General features: G+C 41.9%; 2 long non-coding RNA genes across 6 annotated transcripts; one reads left to right on the forward strand and one right to left on the reverse strand.

The window, feature by feature from the left end:
• LOC308283394 lies at window positions 1-7213 on the reverse strand. 4 transcript variants are annotated; one of them, XR_013961916.1, is made up of 8 exons: window positions 7139-7213; window positions 6278-6381; window positions 5314-5449; window positions 4540-4667; window positions 3863-4033; window positions 3522-3742; window positions 1892-2097; window positions 1-1629 (listed from the first exon to the last, which is right to left on the reverse strand). It is a non-coding gene; the product is annotated as an uncharacterized lncRNA (long non-coding RNA). The 4 variants fall into 4 exon arrangements; XR_013961917.1 differs by lacking the exon at window positions 7139-7213 and adding an exon at window positions 6593-6765; XR_013961918.1 differs by lacking the exon at window positions 7139-7213 and adding an exon at window positions 6536-6765.
• A 5842-nt stretch (window positions 7214-13055) lies between these two features.
• On the forward strand, window positions 13056-19858 carry LOC308283595. 2 transcript variants are annotated; one of them, XR_013961941.1, is made up of 8 exons: window positions 13056-13233; window positions 13445-13548; window positions 14380-14515; window positions 15138-15265; window positions 15772-15942; window positions 16063-16283; window positions 17709-17917; window positions 18231-19858. It is a non-coding gene; the product is annotated as an uncharacterized lncRNA (long non-coding RNA). The 2 variants fall into 2 exon arrangements; XR_013961940.1 differs by having other exon boundaries at window positions 13056-13548.
• Window positions 19859-21083: the final 1225 nt, after the last annotated feature.

A 21083-nucleotide genomic window follows, 5' to 3' on the forward strand; every position in this document is an offset into this window, starting at 1 on the left:
CAGTATTCAATATTTCATATTTATTTAACTGTTATTGTATATGCAGCAATAAACCTTCAAGCAATTGATAGAAAACAGATAGGCCTACATTTAAAATTGCCCTATTTAAGTTCCTATCACACAAACATTTGGAGGACCCCCGGTAGTAAATCTGAGGACCCCCTGTTGAAGACCCCTGATATAAGTTTAAAAAAAAATCAGTATTCAAACATTTATGTACCAGAACAAATGTAGGCTATATACCATAATTATATAATGCACTTAACCATTTCCAATCAAATTTGAATGGAACAAGAACTCTTCACTGAGAGTAAAAACATTCACTGAAAAGGTAGGCCTTATGTTGGTGAAATGATCAGGCCATCACATAGTTTCCCAATGAACTTTACTTAACTAGCAGCAGCAACAAGAGAACGATGCCCCAAAAAAACCCACAGAGCAGAATAGAACACCAGTCAGACAGTAAGACTTGAAGATGGTGGCATGACGGGATCCGGTATCGGAGGAGACCCGTTGTTGTTTTCACCCTCCCAATGAGTACTATGGGGATTAGCAGGGATGGGTAGAGCGTAGAGCATGGGAATGGGAGAATTGGCTTAACACTAAATTGGGTATATGGAGGGGGAAAAATGTTTTCTTTTATTTTACTTCATGGGCAGGGTCTCTTTTCTTTATACTAAATTTGTACGAACCGTGATGGCCTCAGATCGTGTGCTATTTTGTACCAATGATTGTGATGAGAATGGGACTTGGGGTGTCATCAATATGTGTGTGTACCTGCCTCATTGTTACATTGTACCTTAATAATAAAAAAGATTTGAAAAGAAAGACAGTAAGACTTAACAGGCCTAGTAACATTATTAAATTAACTGAAAAATTATGCATATATTGTGTAGCTCATTAGGTGTTTAAAATGTTTTTTTTTTTTAAAAACAGTTCCTCATTTTGCTGTGGGCCGCTTGACAAACCCCTCCAGGATCACTGCATGTCACCGGACCACCAGGCACATTTTGAGAACCACTTCCTTACGATATTCACATAAAGAATACAGCCCGTTCTAAATGAAATGATCAAATATCTATAATGTCTATAATAGACACACAAATTGCCTTCGGTATTATGTCCTCCCTTATTTAAATTATGTATTTACCCAAGTGCTGCCTGGGTTCAGTGGCTGGTTAATTACAACATATAGCCTTCTGTGAGCCCATCATTATGAGGGTATATTCATGTTCCTGGGTCAGTAGCTACGATGGTGGGGCCATCAGAGATCTTGAAAAGGCACCGGCCCAGAGGACCCTTAATGTCTACCCCTGATGTATTATCCTCATATCTCCATATTTCAAGAAAATATTTCAGAAAAAGAATGACCTGCTAAATCATATACAACTATATATACAAAGCCAGCCCAGTCTGTGTCTCCGATCATACACAGCTTGCTAGCCATGGCGGGCCAGAGGCCGGCCCCGGAAGACTGCAGGGGGACTTGCAGCACCCCATGCTGCGGTAGTCATCCATGTGTTGATGGGGCGCACAAGCTGGATCTCAGCGAGAACGCTAGCAGTCGCAGAACCAGGGGCTGAGGGCCAGCTGCACACAAGTGCAGACCGTGTGCAGGCTGTTGAAGATCTGGGGGAACGCACACGCCACGCACACACACACGCACACACACACACACACACACACACACACACACACAAACACACACACACACTCACCCACCGACGCACACACACAGAGAGAACAGTGATATTTAATTATCTGGATAAAATAAGAGTTAAATGGCTCTATATTGTGAAAGTGATTTTGATCTGCATTAGTACAGAGAGCATTGATGGATTGTAGCACAGTATTCAAGATCAAGTGTGTGTGTGTGTGTGTGTGTGTGTACCTGATAGATGTGGTTGAGTTTGAAGTGTTTGAGAAGCAACAGCAGGATGGCAGAGATGGCCTTCACGATGATCTCTTTGTGGCGATTGACATCAACACAGAGATTCATGTAACAGCCCCCCGGATTCGAGGACGTTAATGATGAGACAGTAGAGTTCCAAACAGATGCTGCTTTATTGTGGTGAAGCACCTGGTAGCACCGTGAAACTAGACAAATATGACAAAAAGAAATATGCATATTAAAGTGGGTCTAGTTACATAAATAATACAAAAGGTTGTCAAACAGTTGACCAAAGAAATAAACTACAGTTTGGCCTGACAACAGACAAGATGCACTTTAAACTGTACAAATTGGACCTCTTAATACAATAAAACAATATTAATATGAAATTCACCATGAAAGTAAACAAACATAACCCTAAAGACAACCTGCAAGTTGCATTCATTTAACATGGCATAATTGGGTTAGGGTTTGTAAATGAGTAAAAACACAGAAGAAATGGGGGTACTCTGCCACCTAGTGGACCTTTTAAAACACTACATACCAAAACTGCAGAAATCAGATCAACAGTAATTAATCAATAGAAAAAAGGACAACTGTGACCGCAAGCAAATAGTAATAACCTTTAGTTGGTGGTCATATACAATTCATGCTCTGCAACACTGTGGTTCTGCAGCCACAAATACATGTTCCCATAAGTTCTACAGTTTCACTGGGATTGTGAGTGCATCACATTATCAACAGGCATATTAACAACCATTTAGGCTTGAGGCTGATTCTAAAACACTTTCTAAAGCCTGACCTAAGTTTTCTGAAACCACAAATAGTATTACAAATTTACAAAAACAAATGTTGCTACATACTGTACAGTACATGTACTACACAACAATGTGTTCCCATCCATAATGGGTTAAATCCATAAAAGACTGTGTCACCACTTTAACCATTATTTTTTGGCTACTGGTATTCAAAAATAGCAGATCTACAAGCTCATATCTGGGGGTCCCTGGAACATATTTTGAGATGGGGGTCAGCTGCAAAATACATATAATCTTGGGGGTCCTTGACATGAAAAGGTTAAAACTACATTAGGCAGCAGAAATTAAAGGAAAGGTCCAGCCAAGTTTGTGTTTACATATTCAGATCTTTGAGCAATGGAGTATTTAAGTTATAACAATTTGTTGGAGTACTTTGGTCGCGTCGTTTAAATCACACCCAAAACTATGTGTTGAATGCCATGGCCTCTTGTGTATTATTGCTTTAATTATTACATTGCAAGGAGCTCTCTACTGGAACCGTTGACTCCCCCCCCGACCCGACTCTGGATAAGCGGAATGTGGGTGTGAAACGAATCAATCAAAGATTTAAGTCATCTTTTTACTGGTTCATTTTAACATTGGTTGGAGAGGTGGTTGCTGACATTACATCATTATCTTGTATTTCTGTATTATAGCTGTAGGAAAGAAAGAACTTAGGAATACACTTGCAGTGGAGTGTTATTGGTCCAACTCTCAGAACCTCAGTCTGTGTATTTTTTTTAAATATATATTTAGGGGGGCTTTTTCCGCTTTTATTGGTATACAATAGACTGATATGACATGGGGAGAGAGAAGCTTGTTAGGATCTTTACCAGCCTAGGTGCCCAGACTGCTACGCCAGCTGTCTGAATTAGGAGTCCAGGGCAGCCTGACGGAGGGTGTGGGATGGGTGGAGACATGACCTCGTCCCTCTCCAGGGGGAATGGCTCTGCCTCTATGGAGTTGCCGTTGTCATCTTTATCCTCGTGGGGTCGTCGGCCTTGTAAGGGTCTTTATCGTTGAATGTGTCCAGGTTGTCTTGCTTTATCAGGGACTGTAATTCCAGAGGACAAGGTGATGAGCACTGAAAACAGCCTGAAGACATGTCATCAAAGCTGTTCCCGTACGGTTCTTTGTTTTGAGACCGGGGAGGAGGTGCAGGAGTGACGCTTACCTTGTGCCCGTTTCTGCTGCTGTTCTATGAAATCTGAAGCAGATGCAGGGGGAGACGCAGCTCCCATGCTCCTCACCACCCTGATGCTGTCCTCCAGCAGTGGAGGCAAGCCCAGCCCCTGGCGCTTAGGCACCTTGATGCCCTGGAACTGCTCGAATCCTCCAGCGTGAACTGAAAGAGCAATGAGAGGTTTTCATGGATTAAAGATAAATTAACTCACAGCTGAAAAGTCCTAATCTACAATTTGTGAAATGGCATCAAAGGCGCCACACAAGTGCCATGTTTCATTAACAATTAGCACAATATGTAAAATAAGGATGATGTTTTGGTAGCCATACAGCCTACCAGAAATTGCATAGATTGAGGCTTTAATGTTTGCTTTTATGAAATATCTGAGATAATTAGGGTTTTCTGGAAGATTTAATGTATATACCAGTTTGACCTCTTAGAATACACTTTCATCCCTAAAATAACTAATACCTGTTGGGTTGTAAGCTTGTAGATAGCCTATTTTTGCTGCGCAACATGCTTCCATAGAAGGCATGCTGCTATGGAAACCAAAAGAGAAATCTGTCGAGGCGACCATGGGGCTTGATAATGGATTTTCAATGTGAGCAAAACGGTAAGAATCTCTAAACAATGGATGAAAGAAACAGATTGTGTCAATGGCATCTCACCAGTAAACGTTTCCAAAGCAACAGTAATGCCTTCTTCATGGCGAAGTGTGGGGCGTGACCACTGTAGAACTTGATGACCATCCCAAAGAGCATGACAGAAATGGGCTTGTTGTTGTACAGCGGAGACCCTGGTTGAAGAGAGGAAATGGTCGAATTAGATTTAAAATGGGACTTGGACACAGTCAAACATTACACACAGTATTGAACATCACACATAATCACACCATGATGTGTGCATCCACAGCATATACTGTTATTGAAGCTAATTGTCTCCCTCTCACACAGTCACACACACCTCTCTAGTTGCATAGATGCCATTTGTTTTATTTAATTGAATTACTTGTTATATGATAGCTAATGCTCTTCTTGATTATTATATCCACCCGTTTCCGCAACAATATACTCGAGCATTATCTGTAGGACACTTCAGGTTAACAGCAGACCTCCAAGTCCAAGCTCACATCGCATCTTCAACAAGCTGTGAGCTTGTTGCATGTTCAATGATGTGTCTCACTTGACTGGAAAAATAGCGCCACGACTGCTTATTTCAAACTATATCTCCCAACAATCACATTTTATCAGTGGATGGAAACAGGCTAAATTAGCTTTGCCTTTTTTTTGATAATTTCTGATAATTTGCTTCCTATTTTCAAAAAAACCTTTATGGAAACGCAGCTTATGTCTATGGTCCAGGGTGTGTACCTGTCTGTCTGTCTGTCTGTCTGTCTGTCTGTCTGTCTGTCTGTCTGTCTGTCCCCCTCCCACAGTGTTTACCTGTCTGTGTGCCTGTCTGTCTCCCTCTCACAGCAGTCCTCTGGTATCCAGGGTATGGATGAGTGTTGCAGACAGCTTGATGTTGTTGTGGAGTACCGGTTTGTGGTGCGTCAGACCGTTGCTCACAGTCACGCAGCTATGCACACGCACACAAAAAAACAGGTTGAGACCCTGTCCTAGTACAGGGGTAGAGCAGACACTGATGTAAGACACAATAGCAGTGCAATTTGTATAGATGGTTTCAGACATCCAGACAGTTAAAGCTGTCACGATTATGACATTTTACATGACGATTAATTGTCACTCAAATAATGGCGATCATATTTTTGTCGTTGACAATTACATTACTCAAAAAGACATATTTGACAACTTTATGCTTAAAAAAGAACACGGATGGTTGAAATAGCCGATCTACAAGCTCACGAGTCGCGATGCAACGTGTTGCAAGCTTGAAGATCTGCTATTTCCACTATTTTTTACTTAAAAATATATGACAATTTTTAAACATGGAAACGATTATGACGATTATGAAAAATAATCATAATCAATTATAGCAATAATCAAACTATCCCCATCATCAATTATCCTGGGGCGGAACATATGCCAAATAATTGCTGATCTACAAGCTCACAACGAAGGATTTAGAAGACACTGTCGAAATATTCAAAGAATTTCAAGGTTTTTCAAAAATAGCAGATCTACAAGCTCACAGCGTTGGACTTGGTGCCGCACTGTGAGCTTGTAGATCTGCTGTTTTTCAAAAGTTAAAGCATAGAATGATGTTTAAAGTAATGATGTTTAAAGTAATGCGTTCCAGGTCTAGATGGGTTTATACTTTAGCTAATCAAAAATAGCAGATCTACATGGAATTCTGGGGGTCCTTGACATGAAAGACATTTATAGAATGGACCTCTGGTATTAAAGGGTTGTGCTTTTCCTCAAGTAGGTTTGTTCCAACACTTACTTTCTTTCTCTTCTTCTCTCCTCCTTTCTCCTCCTCCTTTTCTCCTCCCTCATCCTCCTCTTCCTCTGCTTGCTCTTTTAGTTCTCCTTCTGCGCCTTCTCTGTCTGCAAAAACACCACATCATTATTACATCACTGTAACACCACCTTCTGCTGCTCCTCTGTCTGTTCAGACTACCACTTAATCAGTCCAACTGTGGAAGTTAAAACTGTGTCTAGAAAAACGTCTGCTCATGTGCAATGAACTGACTAAACTCACTGAGCTTGTTAGCTTAGCGTTAGCATGTAGCACAACAAAACAGTCTCTGAAGTGAACCTCGTGAAGAAATTCCTCTTGTCTTGCAAACTTGCAGCTTGTCCTCCTCTCAGAACGTTGTGTAAACACTCACAGGACTGAAAACTACAACTGTTTGTGCACAGCAAACACTTAAAAATAATATACAGAACGCCTCTGAATCACTGTTGTGTTCCTTTCTCCGCTCCCGTAGCCTCTCTCTCCCCCCTCTGGGCAGCCAGTGTTACGCTCAAAGCTGTCCCTGCAGTATGTTAGCCCCATAAATGCTGGTACAGAACATAACAGGAAAAACATTGCTTTTAAAACTAAAAGAAAATAAAACTCCTAATGAATTAAGTATGATATATAAATTACGTTTTTAACAAAACCCCATCACACTTTTTAAAGGCTTAAAATTGTCAAACAAAGCCTTATTTAAATGTTTTTAATACTAGTTCAAGTAAACAATTTTGTAACTGGTTTACACAAACAGCAAAAACCTATTTGACATGTCATCAATGAAATTATGAAGTTTAGAAAATATCCTAACTAGTTCTAGTGCATAACTGATGTTTTACATATACAAACCTGTGAAACGAGGGGAGCCAACGGTGCTGCTTGGGAGTTGTCGAGGCCAGCTGAGCTGTGAGTCATGTGACGCAGCTGAAAATAGAGTCCTCGTTATGCCCCTATGGTTATTGATTGATTGATTGATTGAAGAATTTATTAGAAGTTTGCAATAGAAAAAAGTACAGTTTCATGACAGTACAAATCACTGGTACAAGGTCAACTAAAAGGAGATCCTAGAAAGCCGAGGCTTATTTCCACAGGAACCACACTTTAAGTATCTCATATAACATTGAAAGACAGACGGATAGAACATAGTACTTTATCTAGGATAATATCAGTTTCAAAAGCATAACATCAAATACAAAAGGCAGAATACAAAGAAAAAGGGGGGGGGGGGAGCATGGGGGCTTAGTCTATTTACAAGTCACGGGTAGCTGCTGTCTGAAGGTGACTTTTCATACCAATTTTGAAGGAGGCTAGGGATTTGCTCTCCTTTAGGGCTTGTGGAAGGGCGTTCCACATGTTGATGGTATAGCAGGAGAACGAGTTAGCGCCTTGTTTAGTGTTAAATCTACGCTGATGATGATTAGTGGAGCTGCCTCTGGTGTTATGATCGTGAACATCCTTGACCTTTAAGAAGTAGTTTGTCAGGTACATGGGAATCTTGGAGGTGTAGTGTATCTTGTACACCAGGCCCATTGCAAGATGCTGTACTCTGTCAGCTACTTTGAGCCACCCCACGCTTTCGTGGTGATGCTCGGTAAGGTGGGTCAGAGGAGGGAGACCAAGCACAACCCTAATTAGTTTGTTTTGGGCTGTTTGGAGCTTTAGCTTTAAGGCAGCTGGGGCGTCGCGATACCAGACAAGGACTCCGTAATCAATGAGGGGCCCAATAAGAGCACCTCCTAGTGTCTTTCGGGATTTAATATTGATCAGTGGGGCAACTCTTTGCAAGAAGCGAATTCGTTGATTGACTTTATTGATTACCTTGGTGGTCATTTTTTCACTGGATAGGTTAGCCTCCAGGATGCAACCCAGGTAGCAGATGTGGTTTTTTCTTTCTATCACAGTGTCACCTACTTTAATTGTGAAGTTCTCAACTAGGCTAAGTTTCTGACTAGATCCAAAGAGGATACATTCAGTTTTGCCTAGGTGAATTGAGAGTCTGTTGTCATTGAGCCAGGTGCAGATCTTGTTAAGTTCACAGTTAAGGGCCTTTTCAACCTGCAAAATGTCTCTGCCTGAGACTAGGAGAGCCGAGTCATCCGCGAACAGAAACAGATTGCAGTCACAAGCAGATGACATGTCGTTTACGTATATTAAGAACAACAGTGGTCCTAGTATACTCCCTTGAGGTACTCCACAGTTTACTGGGAGGGGGGGGGACAGGGTTCCGTTGACTTCCACCATCTGTTCCCTCCCCACCAAGTAAGAGTGCATCCATCTCACTGCTGTGCTATCAAGACCAATAGCTTTGAGTTTTTCGATCAGAATAGAATGATCGACGGTGTCAAATGCCTTCTGGAGGTCCAGCATGACCATGCCACAATATTTGCCATCGTGAATTTCACGTTTGATGTAATCATGCCGCGGAGCTCAATATAACATTAAATATAAAAACATATTTGACATGTCATCAATTAAATTATGAAGTTTAGAACATATCCTAACTAGTTCTAGTGCATAACTGATGTTTTACATATACAAACCTGTTTGAAACAGATGAAATGAAGAGAGTTGGTGATGCTAGGGGCAGGCGCAGCTGAAATATAGAGTCATGCCATGGTCTCATGCGGTGGCAGTAGCTCTCCCGCACCCCCTAGTGGCGAAAAAAATGAAAAGCTTCTGGGAACCCAGATTACAGTAGCTCTAGCTCAGAGACGCTACATAGCCAACATAGCAACGACTTAGGGGCGACGGAAGGACAATGGCTCGCTATGAAGGGCTCAATACGACCCAAAAGCTATGAACAAAACTAGGCAGCAACCCTAACGCTACGAAGCTTCCTAAAAGCGACCTCGCGAAGACCAATGGTGCTGTCTGGGGAATGTCATTCTCTGTGGGGGGTATTTATATGCAAATATCGTGGCCAATGGCATTGTAATACTAAACAATAGGATTTAATGGTGATGTTAATGTGAAAAAAGAACAGGAAAACTAATTATAACATTTTTAAAAAATGATTTATTTGCCAAAAAGCAAGGGGGCTTCAATAATGACCTTATAAAGAAAAAAGACAACTCCTGTCATTGTAGCAATTATTATGCATAGAAATGCAGTGGAACAATAAAGCTAAAGATATGTTTAGAATTGACAGGAATATAATCATTGTAGCCTTTTTCAAACCAAGTTGTGAACTTTGTGCTGTGCACACTATTACACCTGCCCCATCCTATTTATATGCACAGTTCACACAGGAGGCAATATAATAATAATATAATATAAGAATACAGTATGCATCTTTTTTGGTATGGTATATCACTGAACTGGCCACTTGCACTTTCACACTACAGAGTACACACACACACACACACACACACACACACACACACACACACACACACACACACACACACACACACACACACACACACACACACACACACACACACACACACAGTACTGAGAACCGCCCCCGAGTTCCAAGGATTTACAAGTGACGTCACGGTCATACGCATCGTCGGCGGCCGCTAACCGGAAACAAACAACCACTACGTCCCTAACGTAGCCTTTGGGAATAATAGCTCCGCAAGTCAGCGAAAACAACGTTTGCATCAACAGTTTGCAACAAACAATCCAATTAATTTACGTTTGCTTTTAAGCCAACATTAGCCTGAAGCTTAGCACCAGATGTTATGGAAAACATTGCGATAGTATTAGTGGGAAAGCGACCACGGATTGGTCCAGTTGTCAACTTGTCAATAAGCAAATCGACTTCTCAGTTCTCAGCAAGGCAAAGGATAAGGACTATCATTTTGTTAAAAGGACAGTCAGCTTACCGGATTGGAATAGCAGCCGCTCCATCGTAAGTAAACCTGCATTATTTCCTGGATTGTAAAATAGATCCATATCGTGTCTTCTTTTCCGACGACCGAATCTATTAATTAATGTTGACGGCGCTGCTGCATGAGGCAGACCTACAGTAGGTCTTTCCTCAATCAGATGATCGGCTTTCATATCCCAATAGAAATGTAATAGCATTTCCAGCAGTAATGTGTGCAACTAACTTCTGAAAAGTTGACAACAACAAACAACACGTGTGTAATCATGCCGACATTCCGGCAAATCACAGAGCCTGTTGTTATATGCGTCTTAGAACGTTCCATATGATTGGCCATTACTCCTCCATTGAAACAACTACTATAATATATTGCAGCTTTTCATGCATGTTTTACGTCAGATAGACCAGATGTTCGTCTCGTCTTTGTTACCGTTCCGCTGCCGTTCTCAGTCTCTCCGCTGCGGAGATTGGACCACTGAAAGTAACTAGCCACTTGATACCACACCCAGACAGCACCATTGGTCTTCGCGAGGTCGCTTTTAGGAAGCTTCGTAGCGTTAGGGTTGCTGCCTAGTTTTGTTCATAGCTTTTGGGTCGTATTGAGCCCTTCATAGCGAGCCATTGTCCTTCCGTCGCCCCTAAGTCGTTGCTATGTTGGCTATGTAGCGTCTCTGAGCTAGAGCTACTGTAATCTGGGTTCCCAGAAGCTTTTCATTTTTTTCGCCACTAGGGGGTGCGGGAGAGCTACTGCCACCGCATGAGACCATGGCATGACTCTATATTTCAGCTGCGCCTGCCCCTAGCATCACCAACTCTCTTCATTTCATCTGTTTCAAACAGGTTTGTATATGTAAAACATCAGTTATGCACTAGAACTAGTTAGGATATGTTCTAAACTTCATACTTTCATTGATGACATGTCAAATATGTTTTTATATTTAATGTTATATTGAGCTCCGCGGCATAACCATAGGGGCATAACGAGGACTCTATTTTCAGCTGCGTCACATGACTCACAGCTCAGCTGGCCTCGACAACTCCCAAGCAGCACCGTTGGCTCCCCTCGTTTCACAGGTTTGTATATGTAAAACATCAGTTATGCACTAGAACTAGTTAGGATATTTTCTAAACTTCATAATTTCATTGATGACATGTCAAATAGGTTTTTGCTGTTTGTGTAAACCAGTTACAAAATTGTTTACTTGAACTAGTATTAAAAACATTTAAATAAGGCTTTGTTTGACAATTTTAAGCCTTTAAAAAGTGTGATGGGGTTTTGTTATAAACGTAATTTATATATCATACTTAATTCATTAGGAGTTTTATTTTCTTTTAGTTTTAAAAGCAATGTTTTTCCTGTTATGTTCTGTACCAGCATTTATGGGGCTAACATACTGCAGGGACAGCTTTGAGCGTAACACTGGATCGGAAAGGATTCAGTTGTCGGACAGGTTGGATGGCGGCGGGCCGTTCGGTTTCCCGAGCCCGAGAGCCCTGGATGATTGAATGCGATGAAGAAGATGAAAGATTAAGGAAATTGGAGGCTGAGCATCCCCGTAAACGTGAGCCGTGGATGGACGAGGTTGACAACTGGGAAGCAATGAGAGAGGCAAGGGAGAACATAGGGGGTTCTGAACATTCTGAACCTGAAATGGTGACGGATCCGGAGTCGGGTCAAAGTGACCAGGAGAGTGACAAGGAGGATCAGGGTCGAAAGAGAAGGAGGACGGGGTCAGTTGAGGAGAGAAAGAAGGAGTTTGTAGTGGGAATGATAGCTGTGGTGCAGAAGGACGGCGTTTTTAGCAACCCGCGGGAGCTAGGGCAGTTTATGGAGAAGAAAGTTGGGAAGGTGAAGCTGGTGAGGGTTACTAGGACGGGGATGGTGGTCATTGAATGTAAAAGCAAGGAACAGATGGAGAAAGCCACGAGGATAAAGAAATTTGCAGGGTGCCCAGTGAGTTGTTTTGAACTTGGAGGAAGAGGGATAAAGAGGGGAGTTGTCAGCGGGGTGCCTCTGACAATGAAGCCAGAGGCATTCCTAGAGATTGAGGGGGTAAGTCAGGCAAGAAGGCTAGCTAGGTACAGGGAAGGGGAACGGGAGGAAACCAAATCAGTGCGGTTGACTTTTGAGGGAAGGGATTTGCCAGAGAGGGTGTATTTAGATTATATATGCTATAGGGTTAGACCATATGAGAGAGCACCACTTAGATGCTTTAAATGTCAGGAGTATGGACATGTTGCTGCCGTTTGTGGGGGAAACAGAAGGTGCGGGAGGTGTGGGAAGGACAGCTGTGAGGAGAAGTGTAAGGAGAAGGAGGAAAAGGCGAGGTGCTTGCATTGTGGCGGTGAACATTATGCTGGGGCTGCACAGTGCCCAAGGAAAGTGACGGAGGTTAAGGTAAAGAAAATGAGAGAAGGAAACAGGGGATTGTCATATGCGGAAGCGGTACAGAGAGTGGAGAGGAGCACCCAGGTGACAGTAGTTCAACCAGAACAGGAGGAAAAGACAGACGAGCCGGAGCACATAATATTGGACAAGAGACGATTCCTAGCATTTGTAGCGATGGTCATTAACTGTGCTGCAGAAATAAAGACAAAATCTGAGAGAATCAAAATGGTGTTAGACGCAGCAAGGAGATTCCTTAACGTGGCGGATGTTTCTGGAGAAGAACTGGATAATACCTTAAGAGAAGGGTTCTTGTCTACTCAGACAAGTAACAAGTGACAAGACAATGAGAGTAATATGGGGAATGGGAACACAGGGTAATACTGTACACGGTTGGACATTATTTTCATCTCGAAAAGGGAAGTTACAAATAAGTTATACTCCCGACCTGTGGGAGGCAGCAATATGCCATAAGGCATCCAGTCTGCCGGAAACTTAAAAGAAGAAGAAGAAGAAGAGCGTAACACTGGCTGCCCAGAGGGGGGAGAGAGAGGCTACGGGAGCGGAGAAAGGAACACAACAGTGATTCAGAGGCGTTCTGTATATTATTTTTAAGTGTTTGCTGTGCACAAACAGTTGTAGTTTTCAGTCCTGTGAGTGTTTACACAACGTTCTGAGAGGAGGACAAGCTGCAAGTTTGCAAGACAAGAGGAATTTCTTCACGAGGTTCACTTCAGAGACTTTTTTGTTGTGCTACATGCTAACGCTAAGCTAACAAGCTCAGTGAGTTTAGTCAGTTCATTGCACATGAGCAGACGTTTTTCTAGACACAGTTTTAACTTCCACAGTTGGACTGATTAAGTGGTAGTCTGAACAGACAGAGGAGCAGCAGAAGGTGGTGTTACAGTGATGTAATAATGATGTGGTGTGTTTGCAGACAGAGAAGGCGCAGAAGGAGAACTAAAAGAGCAAGCAGAGGAAGAGGAGGATGAGGGAGGAGAAAAGGAGGAGGAGAAAGGAGGAGAGAAGAAGAGAAAGAAAGTAAGTGTTGGAACAAACCTACTTGAGGAAAAGCACAACCCTTTAATACCAGAGGTCCATTCTATAAATGTCTTTCATGTCAAGGACCCCCAGAATTCCATGTAGATCTGCTATTTTTGATTAGCTAAAGTATAAACCCATCTAGACCTGGAACGCATTACTTTAAACATCATTACTTTAAACATCATTCTATGCTTTAACTTTTGAAAAACAGCAGATCTACAAGTTCACAGTGCGGCACCAAGTCCAACGCTGTGAGCTTGTAGATCTGCTATTTTTGAAAAACCTTGAAATTATTTGAATATTTCGACAGTGTCTTCTAAATCCTTCGTTGTGAGCTTGTAGATCAGCAATTATTTGGCATATGTTCCGCCCCAGGATAATTGATGATGGGGATAGTTTGATTATTACTATAATTGATTATGATTATTTTTCATAATCGTCATAATCTTTTCCATGTTTAAAAATTGTCATATATTTCTAAGTAAAAAATAGTGGAAATAGCAGATCTTCAAGCTTGCAACACGTTGCATCGCGACTCGTGAGCTTGTAGATCGGCTATTTCAACCATCCATGTTCTTTTTTAAGCATAAAGTTGTCAAATATGTCTTTTTGAGTAATGTAATTGTCAACGACAAAAATATGATCGCCATTATTTGAGTGACAATTAATCGTCATGTAAAATGTCATAATCGTGACAGCTTTAACTGTCTGGATGTCTGAAACCATCTATACAAATTGCACTGCTATTGTGTCTTACATCAGTGTCTGCTCTACCCCTGTACTAGGACAGTGGTTCTCAACCTGTTTTTTTTGTGTGCGTGTGCATAGCTGCGTGACTGTGAGCAACGGTCTGACGCACCACAAACCGGTACTCCACAACAACATCAAGCTGTCTGCAACACTCATCCATACCCTGGATACCAGAGGACTGCTGTGAGAGGGAGACAGACAGGCACACAGACAGGTAAACACTGTGGGAGGGGGACAGACAGACAGACAGACAGACAGACAGGTACACACCCTGGACCATAGACATAAGCTGCGTTTCCATAAAGCTTTTTTTGAAAATAGGAAGCAAATTATCAGAAATTATCAAAAAAAAGGCAAAGCTAATTTAGCCTGTTTCCATCCACTGATAAAATGTGATTTTTGGGAGATATAGTTTGAAATAAGCAGTCGTGGCGCTATTTTTCCAGTCAAGTGAGACACATCATTGAACATGCAACAAGCTCACAGCTTGTTGAAGATGCGATGTGAGCTTGGACTTGGAGGTCTGCTGTTAACCTGAAGTGTCCTACAGATAATGCTCGAGTATATTGTTGCGGAAACGGGTGGATATAATAATCAAGAAGAGCATTAGCTATCATATAACAAGTAATTCAATTAAATAAAACAAATGGCATCTATGCAACTAGAGAGGTGTGTGTGACTGTGTGAGAGGGAGACAATTAGCTTCAATAACAGTATATGCTGTGGATGCACACATCATGGTGTGATTATGTGTGATGTTCAATACTGTGTGTAATGTTTGACTGTGTCCAAGTCCCATTTTAAATCTAATTCGACCATTTCCTCTCTTCAACCAGGGTCTCCGCTGTACAACAACAAGCCCATTTCTGTCATGCTCTTTGGGATGGTCATCAAGTTCTACAGTGGTCACGCCCCACACTTCGCCATGAAGAAGGCATTACTGTTGCTTTGGAAACGTATACTGGTGAGATGCCATTGACACAATCTGTTTCTTTCATCCATTGTTTAGAGATTCTTACCGTTTTGCTCACATTGAAAATCCATTATCAAGCCCCATGGTCGCCTCGACAGATTTCTCTTTTGGTTTCCATAGCAGCATGCCTTCTATGGAAGCATGTTGCGCAGCAAAAATAGGCTATCTACAAGCTTACAACCCAACAGGTATTAGTTATTTTAGGGATGAAAGTGTATTCTAAGAGGTCAAACTGGTATATACATTAAATCTTCCAGAAAACCCTAATTATCTCAGATATTTCATAAAAGCAAACATTAAAGCCTCAATCTATGCAATTTCTGGTAGGCTGTATGGCTACCAAAACATCATCCTTATTTTACATATTGTGCTAATTGTTAATGAAACATGGCACTTGTGTGGCGCCTTTGATGCCATTTCACAAATTGTAGATTAGGACTTTTCAGCTGTGAGTTAATTTATCTTTAATCCATGAAAACCTCTCATTGCTCTTTCAGTTCACGCTGGAGGATTCGAGCAGTTCCAGGGCATCAAGGTGCCTAAGCGCCAGGGGCTGGGCTTGCCTCCACTGCTGGAGGACAGCATCAGGGTGGTGAGGAGCATGGGAGCTGCGTCTCCCCCTGCATCTGCTTCAGATTTCATAGAACAGCAGCAGAAACGGGCACAAGGTAAGCGTCACTCCTGCACCTCCTCCCCGGTCTCAAAACAAAGAACCGTACGGGAACAGCTTTGATGACATGTCTTCAGGCTGTTTTCAGTGCTCATCACCTTGTCCTCTGGAATTACAGTCCCTGATAAAGCAAGACAACCTGGACACATTCAACGATAAAGACCCTTACAAGGCCGACGACCCCACGAGGATAAAGATGACAACGGCAACTCCATAGAGGCAGAGCCATTCCCCCTGGAGAGGGACGAGGTCATGTCTCCACCCATCCCACACCCTCCGTCAGGCTGCCCTGGACTCCTAATTCAGACAGCTGGCGTAGCAGTCTGGGCACCTAGGCTGGTAAAGATCCTAACAAGCTTCTCTCTCCCCATGTCATATCAGTCTATTGTATACCAATAAAAGCGGAAAAAGCCCCCCTAAATATATATTTAAAAAAAAATACACAGACTGAGGTTCTGAGAGTTGGACCAATAACACTCCACTGCAAGTGTATTCCTAAGTTCTTTCTTTCCTACAGCTATAATACAGAAATACAAGATAATGATGTAATGTCAGCAACCACCTCTCCAACCAATGTTAAAATGAACCAGTAAAAAGATGACTTAAATCTTTGATTGATTCGTTTCACACCCACATTCCGCTTATCCAGAGTCGGGTCGGGGGGGGAGTCAACGGTTCCAGTAGAGAGCTCCTTGCAATGTAATAATTAAAGCAATAATACACAAGAGGCCATGGCATTCAAGACATAGTTTTGGGTGTGATTTAAACGACGCGACCAAAGTACTCCAACAAATTGTTATAACTTAAATACTCCATTGCTCAAAGATCTGAATATGTAAACACAAACTTGGCTGGACCTTTCCTTTAATTTCTGCTGCCTAATGTAGTTTTAACCTTTTCATGTCAAGGACCCCCAAGATTATATGTATTTTGCAGCTGACCCCCATCTCAAAATATGTTCCAGGGACCCCCAGATATGAGCTTGTAGATCTGCTATTTTTGAATACCAGTAGCCAAAAAATAATGGTTAAAGTGGTGACACAGTCTTTTATGGATTTAACCCATTATGGATGGGAACACATTGTTGTGTAGTACATGTACTGTACAGTATGTAGCAACATTTGTTTTTGTAAATTTGTAATACTATTTGTGGTTTCAGAAAACTTAGGTCAGGCTTTAGAAAGTGTTTTAGAATCAGCCTCAAGCCTAAATGGTTGTTAATATGCCTGTTGATAATGTGATGCACTCACAATCCCAGTGAAACTGTAGAACTTATGGGAACATGTATTTGTGGCTGCAGAACCACAGTGTTGCAGAGCATGAATTGTATATGACCACCAACTAAAGGTTATTACTATTTGCTTGCGGTCACAGTTGTCCTTTTTTCTATTGATTAATTACTGTTGATCTGATTTCTGCAGTTTTGGTATGTAGTGTTTTAAAAGGTCCACTAGGTGGCAGAGTACCCCCATTTCTTCTGTGTTTTTACTCATTTACAAACCCTAACCCAATTATGCCATGTTAAATGAATGCAACTTGCAGGTTGTCTTTAGGGTTATGTTTGTTTACTTTCATGGTGAATTTCATATTAATATTGTTTTATTGTATTAAGAGGTCCAATTTGTACAGTTTAAAGTGCATCTTGTCTGTTGTCAGGCCAAACTGTAGTTTATTTCTTTGGTCAACTGTTTGACAACCTTTTGTATTATTTATGTAACTAGACCCACTTTAATATGCATATTTCTTTTTGTCATATTTGTCTAGTTTCACGGTGCTACCAGGTGCTTCACCACAATAAAGCAGCATCTGTTTGGAACTCTACTGTCTCATCATTAACGTCCTCTATCAATCCGGGGGGCTGTTACATGAATCTCTGTGTTGATGTCAATCGCCACAAAGAGATCATCGTGAAGGCCATCTCTGCCATCCTGCTGTTGCTTCTCAAACACTTCAAACTCAACCACATCTATCAGGTACACACACACACACACACTTGATCTTGAATACTGTGCTACAATCCATCAATGCTCTCTGTATTAATGCCGATCAAAATCACTTTCACAATATAGAGCCATTTAACTCTTATTTTATCCAGATAATTAAATATCACTGTTCTGTGTGTGTGTGTGTGTGTGTGTGTGTGTGTGTGTGTGTGTGTGTGTGTGTGTGTGTGTGTGTGTGTGTGTGTGTGTGTGTGTGTGTGTGTGTGTGTGTGTGTGTGTGTGTGTGTGTGTGTGTGTGTGTGTGTGTGTGTGTGTGTGTGTGCGTGCGTGCGTGCGCCCCCAGATCTTCAACAGACTGCACACGGTCTGCACTTGTGTGCAGCTGGCCCTCAGCCCCTGGTTCTGCGACTGCTAGCGTTCTCGCTGAGATCCAGCTTGTGCGCCCCATCAACACATGGATGACTACCGCAGCATGGGGTGCTGCAAGTCCCCCTGCAGTCTTCCGGGGCCGGCCTCTGGCCCGCCATGGCTAGCAAGCTGTGTATGATCGGAGACACAGACTGGGCTGGCTTTGTATATATAGTTGTATATGATTTAGCAGGTCATTCTTTTTCTGAAATATTTTCTTGAAATATGGAGATATGAGGATAATACATCAGGGGTAGACATTAAGGGTCCTCTGGGCCGGTGCCTTTTCAAGATCTCTGATGGCCCCACCATCGTAGCTACTGACCCAGGAACATGAATGTACCCTCATAATGATGGGCTCACAGAAGGCTATATGTTGTAATTAACCAGCCACTGAACCCAGGCAGCACTTGGGTAAATACATAATTTAAATAAGGGAGGACATAATACCGAAGGCAATTTGTGTGTCTATTATAGACATTATAGATATTTGATCATTTCATTTAGAACGGGCTGTATTCTTTATGTGAATATCGTAAGGAAGTGGTTCTCAAAATGTGCCTGGTGGTCCGGTGACATGCAGTGATCCTGGAGGGGTTTGTCAAGCGGCCCACAGCAAAATGAGGAACTGTTTTAAAAAAAAAAAACATTTTAAACACCTAATGAGCTACACAATATATGCATAATTTTTCAGTTAATTTAATAATGTTACTAGGCCTGTTAAGTCTTACTGTCTTTCTTTTCAAATCTTTTTTATTATTAAGGTACAATGTAACAATGAGGCAGGTACACACACATATTGATGACACCCCAAGTCCCATTCTCATCACAATCATTGGTACAAAATAGCACACGATCTGAGGCCATCACGGTTCGTACAAATTTAGTATAAAGAAAAGAGACCCTGCCCATAAAGTAAAATAAAAGAAAACATTTTTCCCCCTCCATATACCCAATTTAGTGTTAAGCCAATTCTCCCATTCCCATGCTCTACGCTCTACCCATCCCTGCTAATCCCCATAGTACTCATTGGGAGGGTGAAAACAACAACGGGTCTCCTCCGATACCGGATCCCGTCATGCCACCATCTTCAAGTCTTACTGTCTGACTGGTGTTCTATTCTGCTCTGTGGGTTTTTTTGGGGCATCGTTCTCTTGTTGCTGCTGCTAGTTAAGTAAAGTTCATTGGGAAACTATGTGATGGCCTGATCATTTCACCAACATAAGGCCTACCTTTTCAGTGAATGTTTTTACTCTCAGTGAAGAGTTCTTGTTCCATTCAAATTTGATTGGAAATGGTTAAGTGCATTATATAATTATGGTATATAGCCTACATTTGTTCTGGTACATAAATGTTTGAATACTGATTTTTTTTTAAACTTATATCAGGGGTCTTCAACAGGGGGTCCTCAGATTTACTACCGGGGGTCCTCCAAATGTTTGTGTGATAGGAACTTAAATAGGGCAATTTTAAATGTAGGCCTATCTGTTTTCTATCAATTGCTTGAAGGTTTATTGCTGCATATACAATAACAGTTAAATAAATATGAAATATTGAATACTGCATCATGTCTCACTGTTATGTTTAGATCCTCTGTTCGATGTGTGCATCTGTTGACTAGCTTTGCCTGCCCTGTTGTGATGCTCTGGGATCGATTGATGTACGTTTTCACACTACAGCTGTTGTTGGTGCTGCCCTGCACTTGGAGTTAAAGTTTATTAGGACGTACGTGATGGTCTGATTTTTCACAACAATGCCCCTTTTTATTAGGGTTTTTATGGTTGCGTTTTAACTGAACATAGGAAAGTCTTCCATTACCAGGTGCAGCAGCCAGTAAGGACAGCAGTTAGCAGGTAAGAATACAAACCATAGTAACATCATTTGCAAGTGTAGAATGGATGGGGTGAGAAGGGAGCGTGAGGGGAGGGGAGAAGGGGTGACGGGAGGGAGAAGAGAGGGGGGAGGGAGAATAAGCGTCCAACCGTAGGCATTAATATCGCGCAGAGAGCGTAGATATGTCGTTGCCGCATCGCCAGCGACGTAGCAAATGCATCTTCCCAATGAGCATCACACAGCGCTGCTGTACAGCGCGGACGTAGCGGACGTAGCGAGGTCCAATGAGGCCAAGTCGCGCTGTCCGCCGAAGCTAAATAGGCGCGACGCCGCTGTGCTGTCTGGGCAGTAACTAGAACGGCGTTATTGAAATGGGAAAGGTAACGAGTTACGTTATTAGTTACCGAGGAAAGTAGTTTCATTACGTAACGCCGTTACAAGTAACGGCGTTCTTCCCAACACTGATTATGGTATATAGCCTACATTTGTTCATCAATGTTTTTTTTTAAACTTATATCAGGGGTCTTCAACAGGGGGTCCTCAGATTTACTACCGGGGGTCCTTCAAATTTTTGTGTGATAGGAACTTTAATAGGGCAATTTTAAATGTAGGCCTATCTGTTATCTATTAATTGCTTGAAGGTTTATTGCTGCATATACAATAACAGTTAAATAAATATGAAATATTTAATACTGCATCATGTCTCACTAACTCTTATGTTTAGATCCTCAGTTCGATGTGTGCATCTGTTGACTAGCTTTGCCTGCCCTGTTGTGATGCTCTGGGATTGATTGATGTACGTTTTAACACTGCTGTTGTTGGTGCTGCTCTGCACTTGGAGTTAAGTAAAGTTTATTAGGAAGTACGTGATGGTCTGATTTTTCAGACACAACAATGCCCCTTTTTATTAGGGTTTGTATGGTTGCGTTTTAACTGAACATAGGAAAGTCTTCCA

The sequence above is a fragment of the Nannobrachium achirus genome (assembly GCF_963921795.1).
Source record: "Nannobrachium achirus genome assembly, chromosome: 1".
NCBI lineage: Eukaryota > Metazoa > Chordata > Actinopteri > Myctophiformes > Myctophidae > Nannobrachium > Nannobrachium achirus.